The following is a 21,849-nucleotide window of genomic DNA, read 5'->3' as shown; positions in this document are numbered from 1 at the left end:
AACGGACCCCAGGGGCCTCATGTATCAACGCTGCGTACGCACAAAAACTTTGTGTACGCCAGGTTTCACGCTCAGAATCGCTCACGTTTGGATTTACTAACAATGAACTGAACGTAGGAATGTGCACAGCTTCACGGCAGCTTTCTGGCTGGTGTACGCACATTTTTTGTGCGTGTCTGTTTTATTTCCATTGGCGACTCCTAGAGGCAGTTGTGTTAAATTCCTCTCTACAAAGTGTCTGAGCCTTGCAATGGCAGCTGTATGAGACGGGTTCATCTAGCAGGTATATAAGGTTTCCATACTATACAGTTGAGCAGCTAAACATTAAAGCGCAAATTGCAGCGGTCGCCTGTTTTCCCAATGTAATCTGAGCGATCTACTGCACGCACATTGCTATAAAGACACTATCTGAAGATGAATTTGCATGCGTGAATCAGAAACATTTCCATTCAATAAATGTGCAAATAAAATATGATGCACAAACCTATTGATGATTCCTACTTGTCTTTCTCGTGATAAATAGTGGGCAAAATCTTATATGTAGCGGGGAAAAAAAAAAAAAAAAGAGTTCATCAGACGCTGGATTCGAGCCGAGTTCATGCTCGAAAGTGTCAATACATAATCACATGCATCTTACGAGGTGCACCACTGAGACTGTTAAGGGTACTGGAACATTTTACAGATATAAACCACACTATTTCTTTATTTAATCCACTCAGTGCGATGTTCAGACCCAACTGTGTTAACCGCATCAGCTAAACTCTCCCACTCTATTTTTTTCTTTTGTTGTTAATTCCGGAGAACAAACTTGCAAATAACACCGCTTTTCTCCGGTCTACCTCCGAAAGCAGCACCTCCAATTCACATTCTGTTCAAAGTTTCTCTTTTTGCTTGCTTTTGCCTGCTTTTTCGTTGGGTTTTTCCATTAGCATAGTCATTAGCATATTCATACGGGGGAGGAGGCAGGGAGGGGTTTTGTGCTCGTGCATTTTGCGCTCAGTTTCACAATCATTCGGATGTACAAAAGAATATGCGTGAGATTCGGCGTACGCAGTGTTTCATACTTCTGAATTTTCTGAAAGTACGCACGTTTACAGCTTTGTGCATACGCAATGTTTTAGTAAGATTTCCACGCAAATCTTCGTACATGAGGCCCCAGGTCAGTTGGTAAGCGCAAAAGAAATGGCATCATACAGCCCTGTAGCATTTGTTTTAAAGATGAAATGCAGCCTAGCTATACATTATATATATATATATATATATATATATATATATATATATATATATATATATATATATATATATATATATATATATATATATACACACACACATCTTGCTATATTATTTCATGATCTCCAGAAATGTAAATAGGGGTAAATTTTCTGAATGTTTGCCCTACCCCTACCCCACCCCTAACCCCAACCCAATTTTTTTATGTCAAAAAATGACATAAAAATGATTTAAATATTTAGAATGATTTAAATATTTAGAATGAACTACCTGAATTTACTAGAATAAACCACCTGAATAGAGTACAACTAGGTCATACCCATGTCATTTTACAGTTTTGTGTCCTTTCAAACCACATAAACCTGTACACACACACCAATTCTTTTCTCATGGTGGCGTCTCTCCATCAGCGCTGACCCCCCTCTGTGTGTTTAGCGAGTTTGTGTCATTTCCGTGTTGTGTTTACTCCCCACTTGCCACATGGAAACCTTGCGCCCCACAGAGAGAGACGCCACCTCAGCCTAAAATACCCGTCTCTCCTCGGCGCTCATCAAAACTCTGGCCCACCTCCTCACCAGGCTGACCTGCCTCTGAACTGTACACATCTCTGCATGGCTTCTCTCTTCACCACAAACTCTCTCTTTCCGTTCTCAACCGAGTCTCTTCATGCCCCCCCCTGTCCCGTCTGCTCCTCCCACACAGCTCCATCTCACCGTGGTCATCCATTTTCTCTCTGTTTTGCTTCATTACCTAAAGAACAACCGCCCTCACATCGCAGCGATCATCTAAAGCATGCATTAACAGACTCTAATGACATGTAAGAAGTTTCCTCAGCTCGTAAATACAGGAACGCTGCTATCAAAGCTTTAAAGAGCAGAGGTAACGCTGTCTGCTGCTGACTGCTCCATTATGGAGGCTATTAAATTAGTGCTGTTTATGCGGCGAGGTAGGAGGTACAGAACATTTTGCTGTCCTCGTAAATTATGTAAATTGCGTAATGATTATTTAAATAAAAATATTGGATTAAAAACAGCATTTATTTATTTATTTCTCTGCTGCAGTATCTGCAGTGATATCATTACTTCAAATCATATTTAGGTAAAAATGGCATATTTATTTCTCCTCTGTGATATCAGTATCACTTTAGGTTTTATTTCTGATAGTGTTAGTATTACTTTAACCAGAGTTGAAGAAACTTTGTTTAAAGGTTGTATTGTAAGCAATTGGGTTAGATTTTAAGGTTGGATGCTTATGAAAGCTTTTATTCTTATCAAGGCTGCATTTATTTAATTGCAAATACAGATAAATCAGTAATATTGTGAAGCTGCCAGCTTCTCTATTTGTGACCCTGGGCAACATAACCAGCTTTTATGCTGTAACCAGCCTCATGCTGCATGGGTATATTTTTGGGATTGGCCAAAAATACATTGTATCAGTCTAAATGATAATTTTTTTATTGTATGCCAAAAATAGTTGAAATATTAAGCAAACATCATGCTCTTTAAAGATATTTTGTAAATGTACTATAATATATCAACATAAAATCATTTAATTGGGACATTTTTAAAGGCAATTTTCTCAATATTTATATTTTTTAAAACCCTCGAATTCCATTTTAAATAGTTATATACTAAATATTAACAAACTATACAGTACACCTGTGGAAAGCTTATTTATTCAGCTTTCAAAAAAAAAAAAAAAATATATATATATATATATATATATATATATATATATATATATATATATATATATATATATATATATATATATATAAACACACACACACACACACACACACACACACACACACACATATATATATATATATATATATATATATATATATATATATATATATATATATATATATATATATATTATACAGTTGCAATTCGAATTATGAAACCCCCTGAATTATTAGCCTTCCTGTTAATTTTTTTCCCCAATTTCTGTTTAACAGAGAGCAGATTTGTTTCAACACATTTCTAAACATAATAGTTTTAAAAACTAATTTCTAAAAACTGATTTATTTATTTTATCTTTGCCATGATGACGGTGCCATGATGAAGTAACTTCTATACAGGTTAAAGTGACATTTTAAGGATTAACTAGGTTAATGAGGTTAACTAGTCAGGTTAGGGTAATTATGCAAGTTATTGTTAAATGATGGTTTGTTCTGTAGACTATAGAAAAATTATAGCTTAAAGGGGCTAATAATTTTGACTTTAAAACACCTTTTTTATTCTAACTGAAGGAAAACAAAACAAACAAGACTTTCTCCAGAAAAAAAATATATTATCAGACATGCTGTGAAAATTTCCTTGCTCTGTTAAACTTAATTTGGTAAATATTTATACATTTTTTTTAAAAGTGCCATTGATCTCTGTAAATGAAACTGAAAGACTTTTTGTTGAAAAGCTTTTTTAGACACTGTCACTGATTCAAAATATATAAATGTTTTGACTGATTACTTCTCTTTATTGCAGTTTTACTTCAAATTTAAAATAAAATCAAAGTCTTTCTGCATCATGATAGCCGGTGATCATACAAGGCTTCACGTGATCGAGCGCGCTAATTGCACGTATACCTGCTTTAATCAATGGGCTTTAAAACACAGCAGCAAAGCGATTATTTAAATGGAAATGCCACTATAAAACTGCACAACGACATTTTGAATGGCAGTATCCACAAAATACAGATATAAGAACCGCAAAACTACATCTAAAGTTCTCATTACACACCTTTTGTATTTTTCACTTTATTTGGAGAGAGGTCTGGATGCAGACCTGATGCTGTTGGCCTGCATGTAATGCCCACATCTAACCCTACCCCTCACAGTGACGTCACTCGCTCCACTGAGTGCACTGTCTGACATTGCACCTCTGAGGTATGCAATCTCAGCTTGCGTTATCATGGCTACATTCAGATACTATTGGGCCTACCTTTTGTTGTGTTTTGTACAAAAATGCACTTATATTAGTGGTTTTGCCACATTTACATTGTATTTGATGTGTTTTGAATGCAAATGCCACTTTATTTAAAGGAAAATTAATAGTGTTGTCTTGTGATGCATGTTATGGATGTTTATTAAAAACAAGTTATGTAATATCAATTGTTCCAGACCTTTGACCTAAATAAAAATTCATATTTGGACCTTCTAATGTAGACATCAAGAACCCCTGTTTTAGGGTGTACTATTATTTTTTTTTTGTTGATCATTTGAAGTTATTTTGTTAAATTAGCTCTAGTTTTGGCTTTGCTACTGATAATGTATATGCACAAATTAATTATGGTATAGCATCCTACAGAAAATATTACAATTAAAAGAGAGATTTGTGAGGGTTGTACTCATTTATGCTGCGGTACTATTTAAAGCACCCACGTAGTAACCACTCAGAGCACCTTAACAACCCCTAGCAACCATCTTCTTTCTTCCAGATTTTGCACATGGTGTCTTCTTGCTCCACACTAGTGTTGTTATTTTGACCCCCTCCAGCAGAGGGCACTATTGATGGAGGCTCTATATTGATGGGTTGTTTGTCTTTCCTGCTGCCCACTCAGGGAAATCTCTCTCTCTCTTTCTCCAGCCCACTCTCTGTCTTCAGCTCCAGCAGATGAGGAGACCAGGCCTCAGGAGACCTCATGGTTCCAGCCGTGCATAAACTATGCAAGCAGTTGTTGAAAGAGACCGAGAAATCTTCCCGTCTCAAACTTCAAATGTATGTGTTGTGGGTGAAGAGGACAGAAGTTCAGTAATAAGCCGCCAAAACAATAGTTCACAACTGTTTCGCAGATCGTCTGATGCACAGACTTTCTCAAAACGGCTTATTGAGCAGCAAATAAACAAGAGATTTGTTACAGAAGCACAACTCTTTACGCCTATTCAGAATATTATTAAAATTATATAATTTGGCATATAGATGACATGGTGGCTCAGTGTTAGCACTCACCTCACAGCAATCTAGTTTTAGTTTCCCCTACACTCAGAGACATGTGCCTTAGGTGAATTAAGTAAGCTAAATTATCAGTTTTGTATGTGTGTGAATGAGAGTGTATGGGTGTTTGCCAGTACTGGGTTGCAGCTAGAGGGGCAACTGCTGTGTGGAACATATGCTGTTGGCTGTTCATTCCGCTGTGGCGATCCCAGATTAATAAAGGGACTAAGGCGAAAAGAAAATGAATGAATGAATTTGGCATATAGGCAACATGGCAGCTCAGTGGTTAGCATTATTGCCTAACAGCAAGAAGGAAGCTGGTTTGAGTTCCAAACACATGCGCTATAGAGGAATTGGATAACTAAATTGGCCGTAGTGTATGAGTGTAAAGCATCTGCTGTGTAAAACATATGCAGAAATAGTTGGCGGTTCATTTCACTGTGGACACCTCTGAAATAGAGACTAAGCCAAAGGAAAACAAATGAATGAATGAATTTGGCATATTAAAAATGGTACAGAAAGCTATCTGTCTAGAAATGTTACCATTTTTACACTGTAAAAAATACACTGACTCAATAGTTTGTCAATTGTTGCACAGCTTTTTTTCATTTAACTCCACTTTCCACCCTTTAAAGTACTGCAGTTGACTCCATTTAAGTTGAGTCAACTAAAAAAAAGCTTACGAATTCAAGTTGAATCGTATCAAACAATGTGTATATTTAGTGAAATCTACAAACTAGATACATTATTAAATAAAATACAGTAAAAACAGTCAAATATATTTAAAAATATTACCAATACTACCATTTAACATAGGTGGTTGTATTTTGTTAAACATGATTTATGTTTGATAATAATATTTTTAGGCTGATTATAAGCCTAGAATTAAATATGGTGTGTGTTATAAATTAAAAGTCATTTATGTTTGTGTAATACGGTAGTTACCTTAAAAACCATTTTAAAAAAATCTTCACATTTGTATACTGTTAGACATTTTATTGTATTTTTGTGGTAACTTACTGGTAGCACTGTTGCCAGTAAGTTCCCACAACTGCTGCTTTACAGTAGCTTACCTGTAGATGTGTTTTACAGTAGCAGGGCTCTACTGCAGTTTCATTTGACAGTAATAGCCTTACTGCAACTTCTTTTTATGGTAAACTGATGATCATGTATGATTTTTACAACTACTTTTACTGTATTTTTTTACATCTCACACTAGCAGCACAAACCTTTATTTTAAGTATTTCCTATTGAATTAAACAAAATCCAAACAAGTGACTAATTTGTTCCTTAGCTGTCTCATTTTTGTCGTCAACTACAGTAGCAGTACTTGATTACATTGATTACTTGCAAATTTGTTGAATACCACGATAAGTTATTGTAAAAGTGCCACAATGCAGTGCAGATTACTGTAGTAAACTGTTAAGGATGTATGTGGTATTTTACTGTAAAATTTTGGCAAAGTCTAACAGGGCAGTTTAACTTTCAGTAAGGTTAATAAATCCTGTAAAAGTATTGCTTAATATTAATTCATGATAGCTAATGCGGGTGACATGGTGGCTCAGAGGTTTGCACTGTCGCCTCACAACAAGAAGGTCGCTGGTTCCAGTGCCAGTTGGCATTTCTCTGTGGAGTTTGCTCCTCGTAGTCGCGTGGGTTTCCTCCACAGTCTAAAGACATGCACTATAGGTGAATCGGATAAACTAAATTGGTTGTAATGTGTGTGTGAATGAGTGTCTATGGGTGTTTCCTGGTACTGGGTTGCAGCTGGGAGGGCATCCGCTGCTTAAAACATATGCTGGAATAGTTGGCGGTTCATTCCGCTGTGGTGACCCATGATAAATAAGCGACTAAGCCGGAGAATGAATGAATGAATTACAAATTTGTATTGTTCACCATGATTCCTCAGAAGAATCATTTTAGATCCCTGAAGATTCTTTTAGTGAACAGTTCCTAAAAGAACCCTTTTTTCTTAGTGTGAAGAAACCCCTTTTCTTTTTAAATAACTTTTTGTGGAATAAAAAGTTTGTATGAATTTTATGAAACCATGAATGCAGATACAGAACCTTTACTTTAACGAGTGTCGGCTATTCATTCACTTTTACTGTTAGAAGTGAATCTCTCAGACTCGCCATATTTCATGCAGCCGGCTGTTCGCTGTTTGCCAACTCTATAACTCTTAAGTTTGTCCGGCTTCTGTCATAATACAGACCTCTGAATATGTGGTTACATCCTTGACATGAAGCATTGATACTATGAAGTGTTTATATATCTTGCAGCGCTTGTCCAAAGACAACCTGTAGAGCCGACTGAAGAATAATAATAATAAAAAAGCTAAAGCTGTTACTGCAAGTACATTTCTGCAGAAATCGACGCATCAAGTCTGACGCGTTCATGCTGCCCTCCCTCTCAATGCAAAGTCAAGGTCAGAGCTTTAGGACTGTCTGATAACGAAATGTTCATACACTTCATGATCACGCCGCAGATAAAGATGCTTTTTTTTTTCATCAGGTGCATGTCGTGGCTGGCTGCGTCTCTCTTTTGTCTGATATGGCTGTTTGTCCTCCAGAGGTGCAGGGCCGCAGTCTGCAGTCGCTGGGGTGAAGACAGATATTTCCCGTGATAAAAAAGGGGAAGGTGAATCTGCAGTAACTGCCATAATACAGAGCAGGAGAGTGTAGAGGATAATTCAGTCACACGGCCCTCGAAATGACAGGTTGATGAGTGAGTGGAAGAGGGGAATTGCAGTTTGATGACACCCTCTTAAGCAAAGGAGGAGATTAGAGCAGAAAATGTGGAAATCAGGACTGCGTTTCATTGGCTGGAGAGGAGAATGTTAATTATGATACAAAAAAAAAAATCTTTTTGTGAAGATAATTCAAGTATATATTAGTAAAAACTGAGTTTTAATCATCTTAAAAACTGAATGTAATGATGTTATCAAGGGAATAGGTCATCTTCCTCATGCCATGTGCAAAAAGACAGTTGCTGTGTCCTAATTCTTATACTGCATCCTAAAACTATGCACTTGTTTTGTAAAAGAAAAGTATATACTTTTGATTGTGTAACAGAAGAGTTTGCAAGCTTTGGGACATACTACTTCAGGGGCGAACTGGCCATAGGGAACACCATTTCCCAGTGGTCAATCTGTCCATCTGGCCTTGCCACTGTGACTCTGGCTTGTCACAACCATGCTCCAGTGGAATTGTAAAAATAAAAACTGCAAGAAGGCGTAGTCCAGGGTATATATTTGTTGGTTCTCAAAAATGTAGCCCTGGGCATATTATTCCAATGAGCCTGGGTTGATTTTAGATTGAAGTTAGATTTTAGCTGTAGCTTCATTTTAATGCATACTAAGTTTCAAGAGAAGTAGCGCTTTACTTGTGGGTACGTTTACATAGCAAAAAGTGTAGTTTTTTTAGATATAATGTTGGAAAATCGTATTATCAGATTGATCAACATTCACGTGGATCCAAAAAAATATTTAAACAAGCTGTATTGTGGATGTCGGGTCAATGGTTATCTAGTTATCAATAACGTGTGTGCACATATGGTTTTGTAGTCCACTGTTGTAATTTTTTTTCAGTTCTGCATGCTTGCTTATTGACCTTATTCTGCAATGTAGAAGTGCGCTCATTTTTACAGTTGTTTTAGAACTAATGATTAACTATGGGAGAAATAACTAGGAATAATAAACAGCAGAAAACTACTTGCTCTGTGTGTTCAAGACTATACATAAAAAGTGGAATTATATAATAATAAAATATCAGTGTGCAACATCAAGTAGCATAACGAGCTAAAACGTCTAAAAATCAATGGAAACCGGAAGTCTCGAGCCAAAAAGATTACAATGGCTGCTCGCGCTCATGTGTAAAGAATAAAGACTGAAGCTGAACCATAATTGTCTAATTAAGTAGCTAATTATTATGAATTTGTACAATCTTATTAATACATTTTACTACAAATTAGTTATCTCTCCTTTTAAAAAAATTATGTTTTAATACAAATTAAATAATAAGATATTTTCATTATCATTAGTAATTTTTTTTATCAATACGTAAAAAAGTTGTTTTGTGCAGGGGTTCCCAAACTTTTCAGCCTGCGACCCCCAAAATGACAATGCCAGCGACTCGCGACCCCTAATATCCTCTGAGGTGGTTATAAATAGAGAAACCTTGCATGCAATGGTGCACACACACCAATAGACCCAAGTCTATTCTTTGTTTAATTTTTTTAATGTACGTCAGTGCTGTAAATGGGCCAGAAAGTTTAACCTGGTGTTATAAAATCAATCTGCTGTATCTGACACTATTGCTGTGTCTTTAATATAATAATACAATGTAATTACCCCAGGGGTCCAATAGAACTAGTTATTATAAGCGACTATAGTAACTATATAATTTTTTTCTCTTCAGTAGGTTATAGATAAAATATGGTAATTCTTATGGTTTAATAAAAGTAAATACATTTTTGGACCAATCCTCCCCCATCCCCTCCCCCGCACCCCCCCCCCCCCCCCCCGCCCCCCCCCCCCGCCCCATTGTCCTACGACCCATCGGGGGTCCCGATCCCCACTTTGAGAACCACTGCTTTAGTGGATCAGACTGGCTGAACACAATACATATGTTTCTATTTTATGTTTTAAAAAATGATACTGTTTTCAATGCCTCTTAAGCCTTTTTCCTATGTGTGAGAATCTAAATGGTTGTCGTCAAACATCCTGGCTTTCCAACATCCCGTAAAACGTAAGAGTTGGTGATATTGGGCCATAAAGTTTCATGTCAAAAGCCATAGAATATAATGTGTATTATGCTGCCTTAACATGCTGTCAGAAATTCACTACTTCACCCTTCTAAAGCTGTAGCTGTATGAATTCTTTATGGTCAAGTGCTACAGTATGTTAGGAATTACGACTCATCATGAAAGATGGACAACAGAAGACTGAAAATAGACAATACAGTATGTACAGAAAAAAAAAACACTTTATGTTGGACAAAATGCTGTTTTTATTGCTGCTCATCTAAAAGAAGGACGGCTGTTGAAAATCTATAGGAGAAGAAAATTGCAGGTGATTTGAATGTATTGAAAGAATCAAGCAGAACGTGTTTCACTTTGCTTGACCTACAGACCAAGACAACAGTTTGAGCCACTAATTCCCCATAATTGACAGCATAATAAGATTACATGGTCATTCAAACTAACTAAAGACATTCGGCAAGAAACACACAAATATGATAGCAAATTAACAGTGCGACATCAGGCAATTTTGTAGTAAATATTTAGATTAAAAATGCTTGTATATCAATTGAGGTGATTTTTTTATCTCCATCAATACACTCACCAATGCTTTTTATTGCTCCGTGGTGCCCGTCTACAAACAAACATCCATCCATCAATTCATGCATCCACTCATCAATTCATCCACCCATTCATGCATCCATTCATTTGAATATCCGTCCATCCATCCATTTGTTTAAATATCTGTCTATTCATTTGTCCATCCATGAATGTCCAATTATCCATATATCCATCCATCCATCCATTTGAATATCTGTCCATTTATCTACCCATCCATCTATTCATTTGAAAATCTGTTCATCCATCTATCAATTCTTCCATTCATCCATTTGAATATCTGTCCACCCATCCACTTTATTATCTGTCCATCCATCCATCCATCCATCCATCCATCCATCCATTTGAATATCTGCCCATCCATCCATCAATCCATCATCCACCCATTCAACCATCCATTTGTTTGAATATCTGACTATCCATCTATCTATCCATCCATCCATCCATTTGAATTTCTGTCTATCCATCCATTTATTTGAATATCTGTCCATCCATCCATCTATTTGAATATCCATCCATCCATCCATCCATTTGAATATCTGCCCATCCATCCATCCATCCATCTATTTGAATATCCATCCATCCATCCATCCATTTAAATATCTGCCCATCCATCCATCCATCCATCCATTTGAATATCTATCCATCCATTCAACCATTCATCCATCTATCATCCACCCATTCAACTATCCATTTGAATATCTGACCATCCATCCATCCATTTGAATATCTGTCCATCCATCCATTTATCCATCCATGCTTTTTGTGCAATTATGTCATTCTTGCAGCTGTCCATGGCTGTAACCCAAATCTCATTTATTCTTTCAGGGTTCAAAATTAATCTCAAGGAATTACACCAATAGTGATATTACCTCCTTGAAGTGACCATCGTCTGGTACTAATGGCCTTGAAGGACTTTCTTGAAGGGATTATTCACTTTAGTTTGGAATAATGCCACGAATAGCTTCACCTTTCTGCATAGCCTTTCAAGGGTACAAAAATACCATTTGGAAGTTTCCTACTGAATTCACAATAGCATATTAGCATACAATACTTCTTCTCCCACATCTTCAAATGGCAGAAATGGTCATAAAAGTACGAAATTCTGAATCCAACCACCTTTAAACAGAAACTGGAAAAGGTTACAACTGAAGATTTTTAATTTCAGAGGAAAAAGTAGAACTTGCATGCTTAATTTTAAGTTCTTAAGGGGATAGTTCACCCAATAACTCACTATTGACTCTCAGTTGTTATAAACCTTTATAAGTTTCCATATTTGGTTGTTGGACACTAATAAGATTTTTATAGAAAGCTGTAACCATTGACATCCATAGTTCATTCAGTCATTTATTTTTCTTCAGCTTAGTCCCTTATTTATCAGGGGTCGCCACAGTGAAATGAACCACCAACTATTCCAGCATGTCTTTTACTACCGGGACTCGAACCAGCAACCTTCTTGCTGTTAGGCAATAGTGCTAATCAATGAGCCACTGTAGCGCCAACTGACTTCCATAGCAGGAAAAACAAATATTATGAAATTCAATGATTACAGGTTTCCAGCTTTCTTCACAATATTTTATTTTGTGTTCAACAGAAGAAAGAAACTCAAACAGAGTTAGAACAAGCTAAGCATGAGTAAATATTTACTAAATAAAGATTTTGGGGTGAACTGTCCCTTTAAGTGAAATTACTTCTCAAATGCCAAAAACTATAGCTGGGACTTGATATTGCATTAACAAAATGTCAACATTTTTGGATCGTGAGATTTCATGAAACAAAATATGTCATTGCGAGGTGGAAATGAAGTTTTGAATAACGACGTGCACAGATAAATCATTTAAAGTTAACCCTTAAGTACTGTTAGGGATGTTTTCAGCCACAACTTTCTGTGTTTCGGCTAGCAAAATTATTTTTGGTGACAAATCTTATTTTGACAAATATTTTGTCAAATGTTTTACTACACTTTTGTTATGTTCCTTATGAAAACAACCATTAATTAACCTCCTAGGGTTTGAGTGTCCACATACGTGGACAGCACATTTTAGCTCTTTAGTGGCTATTTAAAATACTCTGAATGTTTTATATTTTGGTACAGACAAACAGTGTCAACCTGCAACTGTTTTGCAGCATATGAAATGTCATAAACACTATTTTTGTGTTTATTTCTGTCCAAAATGGGCAAAAATGTTGTTACTCTCTGATAGTCAAAACACATCAAAAAAAATATTAAATGTTATATATGCATTAAAAACACTCAGGAAAAAGTGTTTTATGTAAATTCAGACCATGAGTCCACATATATGCACGTAATTTTTCTTTAAAAGTACATCTTATCAAAAGCTGATTCTTAGGTTCTTATACTAATTAGGTTCCTCATTCATTCATTTATTCATTCATTCATTTTCTTGTCGGCTTAGTCCCTTTATTAATCTGGGGTCGCCACAGCGGAATGAACCGCCAACTCATCAAGCAAGTTTTTATGCAGCGGATGCCCTTCCAGCCACAACCCATCTCTGGGAAACATCCACACACACATTCACACTCATACACTACGGACATTTTAGCCCACCTAATTCACCTGTACCGCATGTTTTTGGACTGTGGGGGAAATCGGAGCACCCGGAGGAAACCCACGCGAACGCAGGGAGAACATGCAAACGCCACACAGAAACACCAACTGAGCAGAGGCTCGAACCAGCGACCCAGTGACCTTCTTGCTGTGAGGCGACAGCGCTACCTACTGTGCTACTGCTTTGCCCCTAATTAGGTTCCAATAAGCCCAAATAGCAAAAAAAATGCATGTAAAAAAAACACAATGGGTCTTAAGAGGATAAACTGCTGTAAAAAATCATCAGATAAATGTTTGTTTTCATTTTTTGATTCTTATTTTTTTATCCATTTTTTCAAGATCCTTATTTAAATTGTGAACAATAAACTCATCTGATTTCCATCTAAAAATATGACTTACCTGCTCCACCTGTTGAACAATCCACTGTGTTTGAATAAATTGATTAAGAGATCACCATCCTTGTCTTCATTGTGTGAACGTGACAGATTAACAGAATTACGCAAAAACATTGAAAAAATATTTATCTGATGCATCTTACAGCAGTTTAATTCAGTAGATGTTTTCATCCATTACAAAATAGTAGTGAATTTAAGCAGTGCATAAGGGTTAACTTAATAATTAAGTACAATTTTATATATATATAAAGAAAACTGGCTGTTACAATGTCTGCAATTATTTATTTTTATTACGTTAACTAACTTGTGAAAACATGTCAATTTAAAGTCTTTGGCATTCAAGAATTCTAAAACCATTCTCTCCCCTTAAACGCATGCATTTTGTCCCCCTTTAAAAAGCCTCAAACATTTTTCTATCCTATTACCATAGCGTTTCATTTGTCAAAAGTGTTTTCGTTAAGCAAGAACGCAAACCCACAACAACAACCAAAATGTCGAATGAGTCTGTCCATCTGGTTGTAATTAGCATTTAGTTCAAAATGCCATTTTAATGAATATTAATGTAGCTAAATGGTTATAAGCTAATTAAATTTTTCAGAGCCTCTCAGAAATAGAGATATAGAGTGTCTGGTGGGCACTGGAGAGCTCTGGAGAATGCCAACACAGAGTACCACTCAAATACTTCACTGCACCTTGCCAATGCATTCTCACAAAGACAAGTGCATAGAGTCGTGCATCTTCTCTCGTTTTATCGCTCTCTCTTAAATTTCGCATGAAACGGAAGTTAAGATCCCCCCCCAATTTATCATGATGCATGTCCACTTGAAATGGTCCTGAAATGAGAAAGAAATTTATGCTTAAATCCCTTGGGAACCGAGTGGATTGTTCAACATAGACTTATTCTGAAAACTTACCCTTATATACATTTCTGGAGATCATGAATTATGTAGCCAGAGCCCGGTTTTTCAAAAGGTTTAATCCGGATAAAATTGATCCAGATTAAGCAATCCTGTTTTTGCGATCAGTGATCACATAATCCAGCTTACTTTTTGAGCCAGTTTTTTAAAGCAACATCGGATTGGATCAATCTGATCCGGATGGGAACTTTTCAGGATTACTAAATCTGGATAACTAGTGCTCAAACAGGATAGGAAATCACAATGTAGAACTATAGATATGTAAAGAGCGACAAGTGGGCTAGCCAGTGTGGGGTCTATTTAACTTTATTTTTATTTTAAATGAAAACACACACATTTAAAAATACTAAAAACAAGAAAAAACCCACTCCATCCTCTTCCAGCAGTCCACTGCCAGCAGCCTTTAGGAGCAGATCTCAAGTCTGGCCTTGGTTTGCTGCAGTTTGGTCAGTCAGTTGTTCCTCTGCCAGATGAAGCTGTGCTTCTGCCCTTTCAGTCTCTTTTTGCAATTGTTGAAAGTGATTTTAAAAATCAGTGATTGCCATTCTTTGTATTTTTTTTTTGTTTCATTGCATGCATCACTAATTAATATTCCGAAAAAAAAAAAATTATATATATATATATATATATATATATATATATATATATATATATATATATATATATATATATATATATATATATATTAGTGACAGAATAAAATTAGTTGTTTTTGGTCAATTTTAACAGCTGTTTGGAGGATTATTTTATGAAGCCAAACATTTTCTACTTGTCTACTGCTGTAGGCCTATACTGAAAGTCTGAATACGTTAAAGCCTACGTAATCACAGTAGCCTGACAGTTAAACAAATACAATTAAAACCTTACGAATAATTAGGATATCTTATAAGATACTGCATGATCCAAATATAGTATTATTTGATACTTTAAAAAAAATTTTTCATTACATTTTCGGGATGAAATCTATGGTGAATCCACCCTTCTGATGGGATCAGTTTAATCCAAATTTTTTAGACCAAAGTGATCCAAATCCTACAAAAAAAAAAGTCTGAAAAACCCAAACTAAAGGTTTAAACTGGATCAAAACCAAGATTGGATTAGATTATCTAATCCGATTTTGTAATCCATTTTTTCATTTGAAAAACCCATTTTCAAGATTTGATCCAATCCCTTTTCCAAAATCCTAGTGGATTACTTTTGAAAAACCGGGCCCAGAAGTACATATGGTCTTTAAAATGAATGCTACAGGGCGGTATAATGCCATTCCTTTTTGTGCTTATCAGCTGACCACTTACTTCCGTATGGACGGATTTTCCGCTGTTACCAGTTTGTCCAGTGGCTCAACATGTATGTCACTGGACTTGAGATGCAGAGATGAGTTGACCACAGCGATGGGGTTTGAGTCTGGTAATGTCACGGTTGCAGGTTTGTGCGCTCTCCCGGAGTGTCTGTTTGATCATGTGGGTTTGTTTTGTTTTTGTTGTCCATGTGTATTTGTTTTGATCACGTGTTATGACGGCACTCAGCCAGCTTGATTAGTTCGCCAGCTGAGGCTCATATTCGTGCCTATAAATGGGCGATGTTTTCTGTGTGTCCTTGTCAGTTTGTTACGTATGCTTATGTGTGCTATCTGTCTGTGCTCAGGACCGTGAGGAGTTTCTACTGGACCCTGTTTCCTGCCTGATACCTGCCCTGTTTCTCCTAGCCCTAGCACCGCACTCATTCTTTGCATTTGTTTTGACTGTGTCAATAAATAATTTTTCACTCGCACTTGGATCTATCAGAACATTTCTTTGACCGTGACAGGTAAAGAATAGTTCCAGAATGCACGTAAAAGCAAAAGCAGAAATTAAAAAAAGCCAAATAAATAAATAAATAAACAAGTAAAAATAAGGTGAGAATGTGGTAAAATCTGAAAACATGGTAAAAATCAGGTGAGGGCATTTCTTTTTTTCTGGATTGCATTTGAAAACACCGTCGATTGGGTTTAGGAAAGTGGGTGATCGGGTCAGTTGGTGCTTTTAAAAACACTATTGCTTGGGTTTAGGAAAGGAGGAGGGTGGGTCAGTTGATCAAACTGTTAGTCAGATGACAGCGGCCTCTGGTGGATTTTTGTGGGAAGAGCAGGCGCAAATGGTACTTGCAAGAGAAATTTGAGATCTCAAAAAGCATACACAGAGGCCTTTGGTGAATTCGCGGAAACAAAAACTCCAAAAAAAAAAAAAAACTCCTGGGACGTATTTGGCGCTCTCCAGAAATGTATATAGGGGTACATTTTCAGAATTAGCCTGAATTGGATAGATAGATAGATAGATAGATAGATAGATAGATAGATAGATAGATAGATAGATAGATAGATAGATAGATAGATAGATAGAGAAAGAGAGAGTGCATATACATAGAGAACACAAGCTAATCGTTGAGAGCACAGAAATGCTTTCAGTTTGACAGAAAGGAGACAACAACCGCAGGAAAGAAAAAGAAGAAAGCAAGATTGAAAGAAAAAAAAGATTAAGAAGTGACAGAGGGTGTCTTTATGAGGAGGACAAAGCTCGCAACCACTCCAAACATTAATCAAGAGCTGTTTTCACACAACACAGAATGAAACTGTCAAAATGCTCCCGACTCTGACAGAATTCCCCGCAGTGCAGCGGATAAGGTTTAGTTGCCAGGTTTATTCTCCGTAAGAAGAATGCAGGCAAAAAAACCCCAGATTAAAACCAGTTAAAATGTTTCATCCGATGCTCTTTTGAAACTGCTGCTGCGTCACTCCACGTTCGTCTTCATGACTCTCAGTGGGAAATACAATTTTATGTATCAACACCGTACTCTGTTGTCTTTGTTCTGTGATGTTGTGAAATAAAGGAGATCATTTATCTGTTTTTTTTTTTTTTTTTGGAGGGAATGACTCACAGCTCACGACGACCCTGTTAAATCTTTAATAAGCTTACAGTAACGGCTGAGTGAATGGACCAGCTTCCTCCCCACTCTTTAAATGTCACCCCCACCTCCAGCTTGTAATTAATAGCTTGCATTAGCCCCAGTGACTTATATCGCGGATATGCCATTTGACAAGTGCACAGACGTCAGGTTGCGCGTTTATGGATGCATGTTGGTGTCCTTGATAACCTTCATGATGCTTCAAAGGGTGCAACTGAACCTGCTGTTCTAAAGTCTCTAAACAAGAGAAATGTACAGCTGGTCAAACTCAAAGCAAAATATTGGCACTGAATTATTAGCAAAAATCTTTTGTTTTTACATATAATGAACAGGTAATAAAAGCTGGTCACAATTTATTTTATTGTACAATTTGTGCTATTGGGTGGCACAGTGGGTCAGTGGTTAGCACTGTCGCCTCACAGCAAGGTCACTGGTTTGAGCCTTTGAATTTGAGATTTGAAATCTCAAAAAGCATACACAGCAGATCATGGTGGATTCGCAAAAACTGCACAAAAAAAAAAATTTTGGGACGTATTTAGCGTATTTGGTATTTTGTGACTGAAAGCTGAATTTTTGGCATCCTTACTAACCTAGTCTTCAGGAATCACGAACTTTCAGAAATTCGTCCAATTTTCTGCTTAAAAAAAACATTTTAACAACTTTTTCTAGCTTTTTTTCCATCCCATTTATTAAAAAATAATTATATAAATTAAAGAGCAATTCAGATGAATGGGATAAAAAGGCAAAAACAAAGTTACATGACTTCAATAGGGATAATTATTAAACTACATGGTAAATTATTTAAAATAAAACAATTAAATAAATAAAAGATGGTTGCCTAATAAGGTTTTAATGACAAAGTTCTGTTTAGCCACTATCCAACCCAAGCTCATTCTGATTATGTAACCCTATATAGATTTCTAGAGAACGCCAAATACGTCCCAGGGGCTATGTTTTCTTTGCAGTTTTTGTTTTCACGAATCCACCAGAGGCCGTTGTGTGCGCATTTTCAGATCTCAAATTTCTCTTGCGAGTGCCATTCGTCCCTGCTGTTCTCATGTTGATCCACCAGAGGTTGTTGTCAACTGACTGACTGATCAACCAATTCCCCCACCCTCCTCCTTCTCTAAACCCAACCGATAGTGTTTTCAAAAGCACCGGTTGACCAGCGCCCACCCAATTCACTAAACCCAACTGACAGTGTTTTAAAAAGCAATCCAGAAAAAGAAAAGCTCTCGCCTGTTTTTTACCACATTTTCAGATTTTACCACATTATTACCCTGTTATTCACTTCATTATTTTATTTATTGGCTTTTGTTTTTATCTTACCTGCTTTCCGGAACCGTCCTCAAACCCTGTCGCCCTCGAACTCTGGTCTGCGTCTTAAATACTTCGACGTACGTGGTGAACCACTGGACAAACTGGTAACAGTGGGAAGCTATCTACACAGAGGTAAGCGGTCAGCTGGTATGCACAAAAAGGAGGGGTTCATACCGCCTCGTAGCGTTCATTTCAAACACAAAATGTGACCATATATTCATCTGGCTACAAACTTTGCGATCTCCAGAAATGTATATAGGTCTACATTTTCAATATGAGACTATGTTTCCACTATCTATTCTAAATCAAAATTACACTAAAACCAATAAAAACAGACTAAAACAATCACAAATACATCTAAAAAGTCCATATAAAAGGAATTTTAAAATGATTTCACTTCCCCACTGATTATCACTTTGCCACTCTAAAAAAAAAAAAGCATCATGTTTGCTTTTCAGTTTAAATCTGGTGGGCGATGAAATTACACAGTTCACCTTTAAGACATAAAACGTGCTTCACTGTCTTGTGGAAAAACCTCTGTTATCGTGGCCTTGCTCTTTATACTATTGGCTTGGACTCTTGGGCACGTCTGAGCTCGTAAATCAATCTACATTGAGAGACAAAATACCTTGAAGAGTCTTGCCTGTAAAGCCTTTCGATTCAGCGGCTCTCTGAATACGTGTTCTTTAGAGAAACACCACTGCGCTAGCATTCAGCAACAATAGCTGGACATTTCTGCTTTTGAGAGCCTTAAGAGTTGAGCGCATAGTGGATTTGTAAAAGTGCGGATGAAGAACTGGAGTTGAATTGTAAGAGGCTCAAGCAGTCCTCAAGTTGATTTCGACCACCCTGGTGTATGTGTGTGCGCGCGCTTTCAGAAATCTGTGTGTCTGCAAATCATTTCCCTCAGACTCTCTATTAGTCTGTATTGGCCCGGCAAATCTTCCTCCCAAAATTAGCGCGCCAGAAGCACAGAGATGCCGGGTGCGATCTGCTCTATTTGCTTGCATTCAGAACTGAGAGAATTGACTGATGAAAGATTCATGTGTTTTGGTGGAATGATGAGGCCTGGAAACACACAAACAAAACCGTCATCAAGTTTCCTCCAGCTCTTTGAGTCTCTCTATCTCTCTCTTTTCTTAACCCTGTGTGTATTTGACTAGACGTGAGCCAGTACTTTGGTATAGTTTCTCTCTTGGAGCTTTGGTGCAAATTCAACATTAGAGATCTTTTGGTTTGTTTGGTTGGTATATTCTCAACACAGGCTCATTGTTGATGCATATTACTGTCTACATATCTGGAGAGCGCGAATTATGTAGCCAGGGGTATGTCTGGCTGCATTTCGTCTTTAAAATTAATACAGGCAGGTATGATGCCGCCAAAGGCTTCTGTTTTTTGCCGCTACCTGTTTACCGCTGACAGAAGGCTTGTCCAATGTTACCAGTTTGCCCAGTAGCTTGCAGCATACATCAGCAGACTTGGGACGTGAAGCTGAGTTGACCACGACGATGAGATTTGAGTCTGGCGGAGAACAGTTCCCGAAACCAGGTAAAACAAAAAAAAGTAATACATATTAAATAAATAAACAACAGGCTGAAAATGTGGTGGAATCACGTGATCGCCACATCTTTTCTTTTTCTATATTGCTTTTCAAAACACTATCAGTTGGGTTTAGGGATGGGGTGGGTAGGTCAGTCGGTCGACAGCAAGCTGGTCTGGTTAGCTGAAGTGTATATTGCACCCTCTGAAGGGTTTATGTGAGAAGATGGATGGGTACGTATCCGCAATGAACCTAGGTTGTATTTTCTGAACGTAGTCATACAAAAAACATACATATAAATAAAGTAGAAACGTAGAAATGAGCTGTCACTGCATTTACTTTTCTTTTCTGTATGTTTTCTTTTATTGTTTTGGTAACACTTTAGTTTAAGTTACAATTCATGCTATAAAATCAATCCAAGCTCATTCTGAAAACGTAGCCCCACGGACGTTTCTGGAGACAGTGATTTACGCGGCTATGGGACGGTGTGATGCCGCTCCTCTTCGCGCTCGCCCGCTGACAGCTCACCTCCTTGTGGAGAGCTGGAGGGGAGTCTACTGTGACTACGGTGATGACCGGGTTCGAGTCTGAGGAAGATCGGTTCCAGAAATCAGGTAAGACAAAAACAGAATCCAAAAAAAAAAAGTAAACAAGTGAATAACAGGTTGAAAATGTGGTGAAATCTGAAAACGCGGTCAAAATCAGACAAGGGCTTTTCTTTTTCTGGTTGGTTTTGTAAATCATTGCTTGGGTTTAAGGAAGCAAGCGGGCCGGCCGGAAGGAGGAGGAAGAGAGTGGGTTGGCTGATTGGCCGGTCACCCAGTCAATCATTCAGTAAGTCAGACAGACAGTCGCTCGACAGCGGCCTCTGGCGGGATTTACGCGAAAACAGCACGGGCGCGAACTGCGCTCGCAAGAGGCGTTTGAGATGTGAAAAAGCCAGAACAGTGGCCTCTCGCAGATTCGCGAAAACAAAAACTGCACAAATACATACGTATTTCGCAGTCTCCAGAAATGTTTGCAGGGCTACGTTTCCAGAATGAGCCTGGGTTGTATTAAATACTGGCTTATTACGGATTATTATTATATTATTACGGATATTAACTTTTTTGGTAGTTATAAAGGAGGATTTTATTCTACATCCTTGCTTAATTTGGCCCTTGTTTCCTTTCTCCTTTAATTCCGATTGTTAAAGGCTGTTAGGTGATTTGATTCATCATACAGTCGATATCCTTCATTTTCTCATCAGTGACATGCAATCTATAAAATTCTCTGGGTCATTGTGAGTAAGAATTGGACTTGGACATTTAAAAAAAAATTTTCAAAAAGGTTTGGGGCATTTATTAATCGCCCATGTCTTCAGTTTGTCCTGTATGATATGATTTACTTTCTATGTGCGATTTGATTTAATAGGAATCACAGGACTGATTTTTCGACTTTAGCCAATCACCATAGAAAAAAAAGAAGTGAAGTAGTAACTGCAGGTTGAAGGAAAGTAGTGGAGTAAGAATACTGAGTCTACACTAAAAATGTACTCAAGAGAACAACCCAAGCTCATTCTGGAAACGTAGCCCCGCGGACATTTCTGGAGACCACGATTTACGTGGCCGGAGGTACGTAAGGCCGCGTTTAGTTTTTTTTC

The 21,849-nt window shown here is 37.3% G+C and overlaps 1 protein-coding gene across 6 annotated transcripts in view; it reads left to right on the top strand.

Annotated features, from left to right (window-relative positions):
• ccdc88aa (coiled-coil domain containing 88Aa) overlaps positions 1–20,267 on the top strand; it is a 177,440-nt gene extending 157,173 nt beyond the window's left edge. For 3 of the 6 annotated variants that reach the window (XR_012407589.1, XR_012407588.1, XR_012407594.1), the window contains one exon: positions 20,112–20,267. The gene's annotated coding sequence lies outside the window, so the exon portion shown is untranslated. The remainder of the gene's footprint in view (positions 1–20,111) is intronic. The other 3 variants (XR_012407593.1, XR_012407592.1, XR_012407590.1) reach the window with 1 other exon arrangement.
• Positions 20,268–21,849: the final 1,582 nt, after the last annotated feature.

This window comes from Danio rerio, chromosome 6 (genome assembly GCF_049306965.1).
Source record: "Danio rerio strain Tuebingen ecotype United States chromosome 6, GRCz12tu, whole genome shotgun sequence".
In the NCBI taxonomy this organism is placed as follows: Eukaryota; Metazoa; Chordata; class Actinopteri; order Cypriniformes; family Danionidae; genus Danio; species Danio rerio.
This window is presented reverse-complemented; position numbering and strand designations above follow the sequence as displayed.